Source organism: Balaenoptera physalus (assembly GCF_965194825.1).
Source record: "Balaenoptera physalus genome assembly, chromosome: 2".
Classification (NCBI taxonomy): domain Eukaryota; kingdom Metazoa; phylum Chordata; class Mammalia; order Artiodactyla; family Balaenopteridae; genus Balaenoptera; species Balaenoptera physalus.
The window spans coordinates 166,626,907-166,641,746 of NC_138883.1; the positions used below are offsets into that span (position 1 = coordinate 166,626,907).

A 14,840-nucleotide genomic window follows, 5' to 3' on the forward strand; every position below is an offset into this window, starting at 1 on the left:
CAGTGATACATCCTCTTTCATTCCTGAGGTTGGTGTTTATGTCTTCTTTCTTTTTTTTTCTTGATCAGTATAGCTAACAGTTTGTCAATTTTGTTGCTCTTTTCAAAGGGCAAACTTTTGGTTTCACTGATTTTTCTATTAACTGTTTGATATTTCATTGGTTTCTGCTCTAATCTTTACTATTCCTTCCTTTTTCTTGCTTTGAGTTTAGTTTGCACTTTTTCTCCTCCTAGTGTTGTAAGGTAAAAGCGTAAGGTTATTGATTTTAAATCTGTCTTCTTTGTGCGACTTCCCTGGTGGCGCAGTGGTTAACAATCCGCCTGCCAATGCAGGGGACATGGGTTCGAGCCCTGGTCTGGGAAGATCCCACATGCCGCACAGCAACTAAGCCTGTGCGCCACAACTACTGAGCCTGTGCTCTAGAGCCCGAGAGCCACAACTACTGAGCCCACGTGCCACAACTGCTGAAGCCCACGTGCCTAGAGTCCATGCTCCACAACAAAAGAAGCCACTGCAATGAGAATCCCGCACACTGCAACAGAGTAGCCCCCGCTCGCCGCAACTAGAGAAAGCCCGTGCGCAGCAACAAAGACCCAATGCAGCCAAAATAAATAAACAATAAAAAATAAAATAAAATCTGTCTTCTTTGCTAATTATAGGTATTTGAAGCTATAAATTCCACCTAAGTACTACTTTAATTGCATCACATAAATGGTGATACGTTCTGTTTTCATTTTCATTCAGTTCAAAATATTTCCTAGTTTCCCTGGTGATTTTCTTCTTTGACTGATGGGTTATTTAGAAATGTGTTAAGTTCCAAAAATTGGGAGCTTTTTCCATCCTTTTACATTCAACCTATTTGTGTCTTTGAATCTAAAGTATGTATGTCTCTTGTAGAAAGCATACCATTGGATCTTTTATCTTTTTTTTTTTTTTTTAAATCCAGCCTAACATTATCTGCCTTTTTATTGGAATGTTTAATCTGGTCATATTTAATTTAGTTACTGATATGGTCAGATTTACATCTGCCATTGTGCTATGTTTTCTATATACCTCATGTCTTTTCCCCCCTCTCCTCCTTTACTGCCTTCTTTTTAGTTACATAGATATGTCCTAGTGATCTACGTTACCTCCTTTGTTAGAATATTTACTATATAAATTTTTTAGTTATGTTCTTGGTAGTTGCTCTAAGGATTACAATATGTATCTTACCAAGATCTATTTCAGGGACTTCCCTGGTGGCCCAATGGTTAAGAATCCGCCTTCCAATGCACGGGACGCGGGGTCAATCCCTGGTTGGGGAACTAAGATCCCACATGCTGTGGGGCAACTAAGCCCGTGCGCCACAACTACTGAGCCCATGCATCACAATTAGAGAGAAGCCCGCGTGCCGCAATGAAGAGCCTGTGCACTGCAACGAAGATCCCGCATGCTGCAACTAGAACCTGACACAGCTAAATAAATTAAAAAAAAAAAAAAAAGATTTATTTCAGATAAATACTAACTTTATTCTGGAAAAATATAAAAACATTGCTCCGTTACAGCTCCATCTCTTGCCCCTTTCTTTGTGCTATCATTATCGTATATAGTAATCGTTATATGTTATAAGCTCAACAACAGAGTTTTATAGTCTTTTCTGGAAGATTAGACTCATGATGAAACAGTTTGATTCACTGAAATAATTATTAGAAATTATTTGGTAATATTTTTAAATAACAAAATAAATACATGGGATTTTTAGTCTAAAATTATTTGATTTACTTAATTTCCCACTCATAATTTTAAATAGCTTATAGGTTAAAAGCAACTTTAAAATATCCATATACTTTATCTCATAAATATGAAGATATGTTGCTAATTTAGTTTATCCAACTGTGATTTAATTATATAACATTCTTTTTTCCAAAGTAATAGAATTTACATGGGTATATATTAGTAATGTTATCAGGACTCTAAATGAAATATTCACCCCTAAATAAAATGATTCTACCAATCCCACAATTTAAACTGTTCTCATTAGCCCATGTTACTTTCTCACCCTTGTGCATATATATGATTCCTACAAAATTATAATCAAATGTGAATAAAACTTGCTATTTAGCTTTTTTCACTTAAACGTATTTTTCCATGTTGCTATGTACTTTTCACTTATACTGTTATTAATGATTACATATCACACCAAGAACATATCATAGTTCACTCAAATATTCTCCTACTATTAGAATCTGATTGTTTCCATTCTCTACTATTATTAGTGCGCTGTAGAAGGAACAAATGAATTAATAAATATGAAAAACAGGTTTTATCAGAATTTCATAACGTAACGTAGATAGCTGTGTATATTCTATTTTGTCACAAAACAAAGGTTAGAAACACTATTGCAGAGAACTGCTGCAGAAACAGAGTATTGTTATCCATGTTAAAGAAAAGCAACAATGACAGTCTGTAAGTGAAATGTCTTTTAAAAAGATCATTATACCACGGTTTTCATCCATGGTAGTATCTTTAAAGATTTCCCTTATATTAACAACTCAATATTAAAGGTAAACAATAATAAGATAAACATGTCCTTCAAATTGTATTTAAACCGATTATATTTAAATCCTATGGATCTAATATGAAAAGACCCTTTATCTTTTCTTGTAAGACTGAATTGTATACTTCTTTCCTTAAAATAATTTAAAGTACATTCCAAATGTGTACTCTATAAACTGCTTGAAGCTTTGATTAAAGATCACTCAATTCCATGAAGCTAATATCCACTGAAACTCTATGATTTTAGTATTATCCATCAAGTTGATTATTGAAAATGTTTTTCAGTGAGGTTAACCCTCACTGTCCTATTTTTTGTTTTGTGAATTTTGAAGACTATATGTAAGAGAACATAATGTTATTCAGGTCCAGAAAAAGAAAGTCTTTTTAAGAGGTTTGTGATTGGTATATATTTACAAAACATCAACATGAAATTATCTGCATATATCTTAACTTCAGGACCATTCATTTCCTCCAGCAATGGTTTTTCTGACACGTACCCGAGTTTCAGTAACTATTTCCCCACCTGGCATGGTTTTCTAACTACATTCAAGACAGAGTTCAGGACTCTCCTCTGGACACCTCCAATAACAGGGCCACATACATCACTCTGAGGTAATGGATCTACTTATTACAATATTCAAAACCTGTGGGATCTGATTATTTTAGAAATGTTACTTGCCTGTTTTAGCGCCCAGACTTGGATCAAGTCTAGGAATAGTGGACTGATAGCGACACGGACTTAACGGTTTACTGTTCCTTTTAATGCCTAAGTAACAGCCTCTTACATTGCTGTGAGTAATAGGCCTGACTATATTTCTGGATGTTAAGTAGTAAAAGGTGCTTAGATAATAGGAAAATGGCATTAAAAATAATAATTTAAAAAGTGCAGCTTTAAAAAATACTCTGGAGTCAAAGTAGCACTGCTCCTCCTAAACCCTACTCCAAATATGTACCAATGATAAAATTTAAAGAGAGAAAATCATACACATATAGCCACGGCCAAAACTAGTTAAGTATCTCTGTAGACTAAAACTAAAGGAAACGTGTAGCCACAAACAGAGCTTAAGCTAAAAGCCTGGACTCCACACCTGTAGTAGGCAGGAGAAATGAGAAGTATGACGCCCACAGAGTAATGAGGACTGAAAGTGCTCCACAAAAGGCCCGGGATCAGAGCCAGACTCGGTGCTGGAAACCAAGGGTTGCAGTGGGACTCCACCACCTGTGAAAAAAAGTGAAGTCTACAAAAGTGAGGCTACAAGCTTATAAAATATTATGTATCTGAGATGCTAAGAGGCCATAGTTTCAGCCCAACAGCTGAAACCAGGCCAAACAATCTGCAGGCTTGGTATCTGGATCTGCAATGGCCTCAATATAACCTCAGGAGGGAGCCCTAAGCTGCCTATATCAGACCGACTGCTTGTCTAGGTGTCTCAGGGAAAGGAGTAAAAGCCACTATAAAGCCCCTAGGGAGGACGGGTGAATAAAAAGGAGAGAGAAACAGCCACTCAAGATGGACCTGAAAACTAAAATTCTACCTAAAGAAACATAACATTTTAATTATGAAAGAGAAATTATTTCCTTCACAGTTTAATTACCTATGTGCAATTCTTCATAAAAACCTCAGTCTAAAACATCTTTGTATCACGATAGTTTTGAAGCAGACACACAACCTGCACAACTGTACACACGGGTCTTGCTTTAAGAGTCTGTAACAACTTTTGGGTACAATTTTAATTAAATCAACCCTGTGGTCCATATTATCAAAGCCGACATACCCCAAATCATCTTATGCTTCCAACGTTCAGAAATTGCCTGTTGCTGACTTTGATGAGCCCAGGAAATTATTTATAGTAACTTCAAATCATGCTTGGTGTACTTCCAAGACAACTGTAACTACGGTGGCTTGGGTCTTCTCTAGGGTGGACTTAATACATATCTAAAGACCATGAAACCAAGTAGGCTTCTCAGCTTGCCTGTATTTTTTTTTTAAACAACTTTATTGAGGTATAACTGCTATACAAAGAACTGTGGTTTGTTTGTTTTTAAATAACTCTACTGTTGTGGAGAGAATCAACAAGTAATTATTTCTCTTGTGCATTTTATTTTAAGGCACTTCAGAAAAATAATTTAGAGGGAATATATACTCGGAGGTACTCCAAAAGAAGACTGCAAATAAAATTGAAAGTAAGTATAAGAATTATGATTTTTGGCTTTACATAAGAATAAAATTCCCATTGAGTACTTTATCAAAAACTTAACAGGTTGTTTCATAATCCCCCATTGTTAGACGTAAATCAAACAGACTGGATGACCATCTTCGGGGAGAGCTACAGAAGAGACTCCTACATGAGGAAACAGGTTAGATATTGGTGAGGTCTCTTCTAACTTCAGGATTCTATATCCGTTCTTCAATTTTCGTTGTTGTTTTTTTCCCTTAGCATAGAGTTTTTAACATCTCTGACCCACTGCAATTCTTTCCTATAACGGGACTATTTAAAACAATAATAGCCAGGTATAAGAACGATCAATATTAAGATCTACTTCTTTTCCTTACTTGCTTATGAAATTACAGAAGACAAAAGCAAAAAGATCAGCAATTAATCAGTCCAAAATAAAGCAGTACTTTTAGGAGCTGTGTGGAGATGGCAAAGGTGGCTAGTGGAAAAGGAAGACTCTGGAATCCCTAATTGATATTATAATGAGCCAAAAGACTGGCACACAAATAGAACTGCACCTGGATATCCCTTTTTAAAATTACTTAATTAAAGATGTTATGATAATCAAAATAGATGACAGCAGAAAATATAGTGAATATTTCATAACTAATAATATATTTGATGGATGAGTTTCAGAATAACTAGGGAGAACAGGCAACCTCAAAGTTAAAATTACAAAGTAGGAACACTGGTGATTTCTTGGTCAAAGCATCATTAAAGACCTAATATATTAACTTAATAACACTTTAAGAATTATAAAATATAACAGGCTAGTCAGCAAAAGTAAACGACCAAATTGGATTAAGCTGATTACTGAAAACACCCTCAGCAGACAGACCTCTACGCATGGATGTTCAGAACCCATTGTCCCTAGAAGAGCAGCATGTACTATACTAACAGCCTTTACAGGCCAAAGAAAAGAATGGACAAAACGGACAGAAAACTAACTAGGAAGATGATGTATAGCATAATTGGAACAATCCTAAAAAAAAAAAGCAAAACAATAAAAACCACAATGAGTTAAGACACAAAAACAAAACCTACAATGTCCCTGACAAAATGGAAACAGCAATCAGTGATTTTATCCAAAAATATTTAGATATAGCTATACAACACAGAAATGTTCATTATCTAAGGTCGTGCTAGCCAATGTGGTAGCCATTAGCCATATCTGAGCACTTGAAATGTGTTAGTGCAACTCAGAAATCAAATTTTTTATTTAATTTGAGTCATTTATATTTAAATTTTTAAAATGATATTTGATTCAGTTACTGAAAAGCTTTTTAAGTATGTTTGGAAGAACCTGAATACATGACTCTACTTGTTAGTTTGGAAGAATCTGATTACATGAATCTACTTGTTAGCTGCACATTCTATGAAATCTCAACACAGATTAAGTATTTTCAATCAAAATTGAGTATTCAAATTGAAGTGTGCTAAGAAGTATAAATTTAAAATATATACCAGATTTTGATGACTTAGTAAAAAAGCTAAAATGTGAAATGTCTCAATAACTTTTAAAAATGTGATTACATGTTGAAATAATATTTTTGATACATGGGATTAAATAAAATATATTTTAAAATTAACTTTACCTGTTTCCTTTTTACTTTTTAAAATGTGGCTTTTAAAAAATTTTAAATTATGTATGTGGCTTGTATTATGTATCTATTGCACAGTGCTGCCCTAAGGGATCAATGGCTTTAAAAAGAAAGTCATCTGTCAAAAATCTGAAATATATGTCAGTAAGGTGGTATTTTACTTACAAATCCTGATCTCCTACTGTCACAAAGTATTACTTTAGGCTACTCAGAATTGGTATACTTATACTTTCCAAAGACATTTGTATCCTCTTCACACAGATTGTTACAAACCATTAAAGTATTTCTCTGAGTTACTGCAAACTATGGGTATGCAGTACCCATAGTTACATAATGGTCATTCCACCATCCAGAATAAGTAATCAAGTAACTGAAGGACACTAATTCATCAGATTTCTTGATTCCTTTTATATCCGGATTCACTCACCAATATGTTAACTAATGCTCTTGGTTCTATGAGATCTAAACGAAGATCTTTAGTACAGCAAAGATTTTGATAAGAATAATTACATAGGACAATTTTATTTTTATATGTATACACATATATACACAGGCTTATAAAATTTTCCCTGGAAGAAAAACATTATAACTGCATGCCTTCACAGTGCTCTTCCAACTTTTTCCATACCATGGCATTTCACAGAAAATTACATTTGTAAGACACACTGGAGTTAACTTAAGGCCTCTCCGGGGAGGGCACCACTGTCCCAGCACACTGACTTACTGCACACCAACTGGGAAGCTCAGGCTCAAAGGTCATTGCAAAAAAATCTCTGACCCATATTTTATTTTCATCTGACTTATATTTTATTCTTACTTATGCCTACAGTTGTGAAAATACAACCCCTCAACATTTTTAACAACAATATACAAAGAAGGCCACAAGATGGAGATACTACTCCATTCCAGTATTTGTATTGATGTATTTTTTTTCTGTGTACATGTCCCTCTTTCTGTGTATTTCCTTTCTCCTTCAGTGGTATTCTCAGCTACTGTCTCTATCCCTAACGTTTATTTTGGTTCCTCCACCACTCTGCTTTAACTAGCATTATTAGAGAAATGTTATATAATAAATACCTTTATGATCCTTTTTAATTTTAAAAGCAAGCAGGCAAATAATTAAAATATTTTCTTCTAGCTCAATATTTTCCCACCTCTCTAAAATTAATGATGATTTTTATTTACATATTTTTCTCTGACAGGTAAAAATTCTTTTAGAAATTTGCTACCCACAAAGTAATAAGTACTCCAAAAGCCATTTACTGGAATACATTCTGTTGCTTTGTAAGGCTACAGATTTACTTCATGTTGACACCCCCTCCAAACTTCCCTGGAATTCTTCTTTGACAACAGTCCTCAAACCAGTTTATGAGCCTTACTTGAAATTTATTTTCAGATCTCTTTATCAATCCAAAGCGTACTTACCCAAGCTTGCTAACCCAATTTAGTCATCAAATTTAGCTCCAAATGACTATAAGCTGTAGGCAAAAATCAAATCCATCTTAAAGGTTTACTATTAATGAGTAAATCTGCCAAATATGCTGCAGGCTTTTAAAGCAACGCAAAATAAGAAGTTTCAACAATGCTTTGAGAGGTGGCAGCATTGTTGAAAACCTGCAAAGCTTTCCACAAAAACTAATTTCAAGATCTAATTTACTCTAAGTTAAACATATACTTGCAAATGGGTGATACAAAAAGTCACACTAATTCTGTATAACTACTATAGAACTGCATAGCATGGCAATCATTTGAACTTTATATAATATACTTAAGTACAAGGAACAACAAGTTCCAGTCACCCTACATTATACAGTCATATATTAACTTCCTTAAATCAAATTTAATCACCAATATTAATACAAAACACTACTTAAAGTCAGAGAAGGACCTAAATACTAATCTTTTATATGTTAACTAAAAGTGTGGTAATTGAAAATAACTGCTAATAAGATTTGCATTTTTTTTTTTTAAATTCCAAAAAGTCAGAGGCTTCTTGGTAATTGGCCATGAGATAGCTTCCTTAACCTGATCCATTTTAATGGTATAAAGTCCTTAAGTATTGGCTAGAAATATGAACCCTCTACTTTCCTTAGCAGGCACATATATGGACCCTAGGATTTCTCTATGGTCTGTTCAGACCTTCCCAATAAATGACAACAACAACTTTTCTGGTCTTAACTCATTTTGACTACTGCTTACTAAACATGTCACAGTGCGGTCTCATGTAGCTTTTTAAAATCCTTGTACCTTCTATGATCAGGAGTTGTATGTATTCCAGAATTTGTTTAATTAATTACTTCCTTTTAGAATTCTAGTGTTTGCACTCAGTGGCATTTTAATACTGCTTCTTTTCCATTTTAATACCGCTGCTTATACCATGACATGTGTCCTTTTATTTAATTCTGGATCTTAAACTCTTACCTTTAATATTTAATTCAAATTCTATTAGCTGACCATGTAGCTGCACATAGCTTTATGTCCACTGCTTCACTGGCACTAAAATGGGCATTTTGTCTAATAATGAAGCATACTGTTTTATGCACATATTCTCTCTAACCAGAAATGTAGACAGCGGCATGCCTTGCTTTTGCAACATGCCTGATTACGCGTGAGATTCCAGTTGCTGGATGATGGTAATCAGAAACACTTTCTGAGTAAGTGAATGAGTCCTAACCTTACTTAATGTAGTATTAAGGAGGATGAGAATGAAACACAAATCCTAGATTAAATTTCTAATTAAGTCCCAATGACACTCTTAGACAAAAATTTCAGTAAATATAAGTAAAAAAAAAAAAAAAAAAAATTTAGCTCTTCAAATGGAATACCATGATGTTACTTAAAACATAATCATATTTTTACATTCATTAGTATAGGACCCATCTTTCACAAGTAGGTGTTTTGATGAAAATAAAGAAAGGTTTTTGAAAATACATAGACTATAGCTTCATTATCAATTGGTCTAGGGTCCTGCTTCACCCAATCAGAAGTCTCTCTTTTCACTGCCATTCCTTTCCTTCCATCTCTGCACACTTCTATACAAGAAAGACTTTGGATTTGTTTTTAATTCTGGGTAGAATTAATTGACGTCATTACTGTCCAAATAGACCCAATAATGCCTGACTTAGAAAAAGATTCCCAAGACCATATAGTCTTGGAATAAGTGAGAACATGTTTAATATAGATACAAGGCATTTTATCAACTGGTGTTACTTACAACTGCCACGGAGGTTCTCCTCTCAGCAATCATCAAGCCAAGTACCTACCCTCACCTCCATCCTACCCTGTGTATCATTCCCAACACTGAATAAAACATATGATATTGAAATTCACCACATTACACCAATCACTGGGTAAAATGGTGACTTTTATTAAAAAGATTTTGGAATGTATCTCTAAGAATAATTGTAATAACAAAGGACAATTCCATTTCCCAGTTCAGCTTAGGGTGTATCTATGAATGATAAAAGACGCACTATTCTAGGATTGTTCTCATAATTAGTTTAAAAAAAAAAAGAATACTATAAAAAGAAAACAGAAACTTACAACTAGAAGAGGATTTCTGTTCCATCAGCTCTAGATTATGTGGCAAAAGTTTCCCAATAAACTTGCTTTTTCCCGTAAAATATGTCCAGGCAACCTCCACTAAACAGCGTGTACATAAGAAAAGTAAATCAATTTTACAATAATCCAAGCTGATGCAAATATGTATACAACTAAACAAGTATTTATTCAGCTCTAACTCTATACATGATATGCTTTACATCAGAAGTATAAATGACTGGAAGGTTATCTACCATTCCAGATTTTGTACATCTCTCTCTCTACAAATCAACAAATAATTTTGGATTCTACAATGAGAATGGGGGAGTGATTATTACATGACATAGATTTACAAGGGAACAGACTCACTAGAGAAAGACTGCACTATATTCAACTAACACCACAAGCTCAGTGGAATCTACAAGAATCACTGGAGAGAACTGATGCTCACAGTACAGATTCACCAGTCACTTATGAAAGAGATCTTCCTCTTTATTTCTCAAACCCCTATGCTGGGGTTTGAGAAGGCCCCATTAATGACTTTGTGCTTTTCCCACCCAAAGAAACAGAACACAGAAGTCAGGCAAATAGAGATCAAATGGCACCTTTATTGCTGAAAAGCTACTGGAGAATTGAGATTACGTATAGGAGCCAAGAGGGCTTGCTAGAAAGTCTGGCCCTCCCATCCCCAGCCTAGACTTTGAGACAGTACACTCAAGAGAAAGTCTGGCCAGGATAACAACTGCCTTGCTGGTCTGTTAAGAATGAGCATCATTACTTCTAGCTCTTTAATTAGTTAGCTCTCCCCAGTCAAGCAAAGCAGACCACAGGTGATCACCCTCTAACAAGGTAACTCATCCACGGAAAGATGCAAGAGACGGGTCAAGAGATCAGCAGCATTTCTTTAAGGAAGTCCCTCCCCTTGGCTATATGTAGGATGAGTGTGCCCTAATTGTCCCTCCCTTATACAGGCTGCTACTCTGTGCATTCTGTGCATCTGAAATACAGACTGAAAGAGCTTAAAAGATTTATTAATTCTGATTAAAAAGTTAAAATCCAACATTTTGTAAGCACATGTGCACTTCACAATAGTTTTCTTCTTTCAACCAGGTTTTAGCATTCATTTGAATGTAAGGATGCAGTTATTAAAAATTTTATAAGAGAAAGAGGCATTTCTAACATTTTCTAGTTCTATAGGAATAGGAATCTGTAATGACTGGCACCAAGAAAATTACTCTGATTGCATCAGAAAGTAAATGCTGCAAAATTTAAGATAACTTAGCTTGTTACAATTTCAATTCACAGATTTTTAAATGACTATGAAGTAGTTATTGTTGGCTAGAACACTGTACAAAGTATAAAGAAAGTCATGGACCCAAAAGACAATGAAAAAAATTGATCCCACAAGAAATACAGGTATCCAAGGAGCAGGAGCTGTTAGAATAAATATAAATACTGTTTGGGGACCTGGAATTTAAGTTATTAATGAAAGATATTTCAATAACACACTGTTTTTCCTACATTCTTCTAATCTTCTACCTTGTATCCTCTGAAAAGATGCAATATCCAAATTGGAATGCCCTGTGAACAATCAAAGTCATTCTAAAAATAGAGTGAGCCTCTGGTATGTCACCTGTATACATACCTCCACTAAAAACTTCTGGAATCCCTTTGAAAGCTTTTAGAACCAATTTGAAACCTGGGAATACAAGGAGAGGGATTCCTTTGCTGTATGAGAGCAATAAAAGGCCAATATAAATATAACCTACTGAATAAAAACAGTCAAGCAATTACTCATTCGGTGAATTACTGTTTAGTTTTAGTTACCATGTTCATATTTTTTCATTTAATAAATATTTAAGTGTCTCCTATGAAGTAAATAAAGAAAGAAAATACCATTTGTCCTAAAAATGAAATAATTTAACTTGACAAGGTCATAAGTCAGTAAGTGGCCTGGTTCAAGTTCTAAAAGTCATTGATTATTCCAATTAAAGAGGTTAGGGAGTGACTGAGCGAACTACTTTAGACCTGGCGGAAAAAGGGATAAAATGGATGCCACATTAAGTCACTAATCATCCCTGGAGTCTAGTTTGGGGTATGGAGATCTCAAAAAAAAGTTTTTTTCTATTAATTGTCTCCAATTCCGCCCCCTTCCTTCTCTCCTGAACCCAATGTAACCAATCTATTGATCTCACCACTCCACTGAAACAGCTCTCGCTAAAGTAGCCAATGACCTCCACACTGTTGAATTCAACAGTCGGTGCTCAGAACGCATCTTATTTGAATTATCATCAGCATTTAGCCCAGCTGATTGCTTCCTCCTCTTTAAAATACTTTCCTCACCTGACCTGAAAGAGACCATCTTTTGTTGGTTTGCCTGCTACTTGGCTGGCTGTTCCTTCCTCTTCTCCTTTGCTGGTTCCTCCCATGGTCCAGCTCCCAGACCCCTCTTTTCTCTTTTACATTCACTCCCCTGGTGAACTTACCTGGTTTTGTGGCTTCAAATTACCTACGAAGTGCCAGGGACTCCCTAATTTATTATGCACAGCCCAAACCCTTCTCCTTACAACTCCAGGGTTAGATAACCAACTTTAAAGTTTATTAGACACCTCACATTTAGCATGACCAATACCAAATTACTGATTTTCCCCCAACCATACTTGCTTCTATTCCAGGCTTCTCCATCTCAGTAAGTGGCAAGTGCAATTAGACAAGTATTTATTCACTTTCTGAGGTTTAGAAAAAGCTTTCGAATTATCCTCAACTTTTCTTCCCCACTCCCCACCTCCACATCCCACATTCAAACAATCAGCAAAATGCTGTCAGCTCTATGTTCCAATTATATCCAGAATCTGACCACTTTGCACCACCCAGGTCCATTCTACATTCTACACCACAATTATCCAATAATTAATAACATACATTATCGTTGATCTCCAACTCAATAAAGTGGTCGGTTTGAAATTTAAGTCAAATTATGTACCTCTTCTGTTCAAAACCCCCCTTGATCCCCAACTTACTTATAATAGCCAAAGTCCTCATGACTTATGTCGAAGCCCTACAAGATCTTCCCCCGCCCCCCATAACTCTGATCTCATCTACTACTGTCCTCCCCATACACCCTGCTCTGGCCACATTGGCTGCCTTGCCATTCCTCAAATACTAAGCAAGCTCCAAGGCCTTTGAGCTTAACCGTTTGCCTTCCTTGAATGCACTTATCGACATGGCTCACTCCCTTACTTCTTTCTGAGGACTTCTCTGACCATCTGAGATTTATATTTACTTGTTTGGTTGTTTACTGTTTCCCCCTACTAAAATGTGAGTTTCATTAGTCTAGGGGTTTTGTGTTACATACTGGCCAATTCCCAGTGTTTAATATTTAGTAGGTATGAACTAAATCTCTGTTGAATGGACAACAAAACTGATTAAGTGTGTAAAGCCAGGTCACCACTCTTAAGTAACCTACCTACTTTGCTCTGGTTCCTCATGTCTGGCTAGTCAAGAAGAGACTGGTCGGCTTTGGCCTGAAAATTACACATTAAGGACATAAGACAGGCTGCATTTGTCTCTACCAAATTTCTGGTCTCCTGAAAGTCTCCTAAGAAAGTTAAGATTCAATGTAATGTAAAGAACTTGTTCCGATCAGTTTCTCTGCTTAGGTAGAATAAAGTTTCTTCTGCATTGTTTCCAATTCAACACAACTGGGTAGAGAAACACAGATGAAAACAATTTTCTGGATCCTTCTATTAAAATGTTACCTCCACACAGAATCTTCTCAATTACCGATGCTTCTTTATTTTCCCATCTTTGCCCATATAGTTAAATGCTCTGGTTGTTCACACTGCCTGATTAACTCTGCAAATTTAATTCCATGAATTTATAAATGAAAATTCTATGAGAGTTCACATGCAAGCTAGATTACATAATCTAAAATTTAAACCACTGCTACTAAGTTTCTGTATTCTCTGAAAGGGGCTTAATTTTCCTTGAATAACTGGAAAATATCTTCAAAATCTTTGGATAGGTTATGTAAAAGACTCTCTAGCTACAGAATTTAATCAATTATGATAAATTCTAACAAATATTCTCAATATTAAAGGCGTTCTTAAAAGTCTTCAGTTATATTTCACTAGTGATTTTTACACATATTGAGACATCATTTACTTTGAAATGAGGTCTACTTTGTCTCTACAAGCAGGAAGTGGCACCAGGTGAAGACAATGACTAAAGACAATTGCCACATAAGCGTTTGCACAGAATTTGAAGTGTGAAATTCTTAAACTACTTTATAACTTACAAAATTGAAATTCGTTAAAATCATGGTGCCATGGCAACTGCTATTTTATACTCAATTATATATATTTAATTTAAAAGTAAATTTCCATTTAGTGTTAAGCTCAACAGTTCACACAAATTTATGATAACCTGTAGGAGTGAAATGTACACTTCACATCTGGTCACGGGAAGTGTGCCTTGAATGACAATTGTTGGTAAACATTTTTCTTTTTTTTGCCCCCATAACTATTCAAAGCATTCTACGAAGGGCTCAGTCAGATCTTGTGAAATTCTAAGTCTTTAACCCCATAATTCTTAAACCAGTAAAATGGCGTCAGAGACGGGATATCTACCCTCATTCACCACTCCCAGGGTGTAAGTAAATAGCAACAAACGGACATTACAAGTTAAAGTCTCAAGCTAAAAAAGGAAAGAAAACGAAACGAAAGGAAAAGAAAAAGACAACGACCCTGCGTTACTGGTTGGACTTCTCTTCCTGGAGCACCCCAAGTGCCTCTACTGCCCCGAAAACTTGATGGCTCCTTCTATGACTTCCAGGACCAACAGTATAGAGGCTTCAAGTTCCTCCAGATTTCTAAACTATGATACGAACGCCTAATCGAATAGGCTACATAGATTCCAAAGTACAGTGCAAGAAAAACTTCTGCAACCC

The 14,840-nt window shown here is 35.4% G+C and overlaps 1 protein-coding gene across 1 annotated transcript in view; it reads right to left on the minus strand.

Moving 5' to 3' along the window:
• The window catches only part of DNAJC1 (DnaJ heat shock protein family (Hsp40) member C1), a 194,577-nt gene that overhangs the window by 178,431 nt on the left and 1,306 nt on the right, over nucleotides 1-14,840 (minus strand). The gene's annotated exons all lie outside the window — the stretch shown is intronic.